Below are 1,388 nucleotides of genomic sequence, written 5' to 3'. Positions count from 1 at the left end.
GTTTACTCTTGGTGATCGTATCTGCAGTTAGATGCGATGCACCATGCAGAAATCCTGCATGGTGCATCGCATCCAACTTCAGATGCTTGCAGCGGGGTGGCGAGGACCCGGGCAGTATTTAAAAGCAGATTACTCAGTAATCTGCTTTTAAATTTCCCGCCCGGCCACGCCCCCTGATGAAGAGGCATCACAGCGGGATCGTCTGATCGCTGCTGGAGCATGAGGCTAAGGTAAGGGGGACCCCCCCAAATTACCCCAAGTGTGACTCGGGGTAGGAAAACTATGCAAAAATCGGTAACCCCGAGTCACACTCGGGATTACCGCTAGGGGAGTTAAAAAAAAGTATTAAAAAAAGGCATTTTTTCATTATATAAAAGGGTTATCTACCCTTTTTATTTATACAATGTCATGATAGGTCTGCTTTAAGCAGACTTAATAGTTTTTGCTGTGAATGTAAGGTTAAGGTAATAAATTGTGTGATAATATTCTGCAAAAGTGTCTCAAGACACTGTGATCCCCTGTTGGTAGATCACCTTTTTTTGCCATTTGTCATGCTTCTGGGCTAAACCAGCCTCTATTGCTTCACTCATATTTAAGCAATGATAGTTCTGAACTTTTTAATGTGTATGTTTCATAAACACACAAATAGGGATGAGCGAGAAGGCCTCTGCCAGTCTTGTGAAAATTTCCTCGAACTTAAAATGGGTCCGCAAAATTTCGGCAAACCGATTTCGCGGAACCATCGGAAGTTCGAGGAAATTACAAGATGATTCCCACGGCTGCATTCATTCATGAGCACAACCGTGGGAATCCTCCTTAGTGTGCGATACTTGGGCACTAGAGGTTAAATGAGGACAAGTCTCCCCATTCGTCACCTCTATCAACGCTGTCAGCTCTGCTCACCTGATTGCTCCTGCAGGTCCTGAAAAATTTGAATTTGATGGCCAAATTCACAAGGGCGTTCTCGGTTACATGTTCGGTAAGTCAGAAAGGCCTGATTCGCCGCGCGATCAAATTTACAAATCTCACTCGCTCATCCCTACACACAAACACAAAGAGATTCATAGTTTCCCTGTATCACTACTAAATACCTTAAGTGTGTGAACTTTTTGTGCACATTATTTTTTTGTGTAACACAATAATTCTTCACTCCCAAAAATATTTATTTTGCAAGGCTCTAAATATCTGCACCCTTAAATACTTAGTTGGGAATAGGGATGAGAGAGCAAGATTATTATGTTCGATCTTGTGGCGAACCGGGCTGTTCTCGCTTACCAAACATTTAAGCGAGAACAACCTTGTGATTCGCCATGAGGTCGTGTTCTCGCCAAACAAACAAGGGGAAATGCAGGGGGTGGGAATGCCCACTATTTCCCGCAGGAATGGTG

This window comes from Pyxicephalus adspersus, chromosome 1 (assembly GCF_032062135.1).
Source record: "Pyxicephalus adspersus chromosome 1, UCB_Pads_2.0, whole genome shotgun sequence".
Taxonomy (NCBI): domain Eukaryota; kingdom Metazoa; phylum Chordata; class Amphibia; order Anura; family Pyxicephalidae; genus Pyxicephalus; species Pyxicephalus adspersus.
This window is presented reverse-complemented; position numbering follows the sequence as displayed.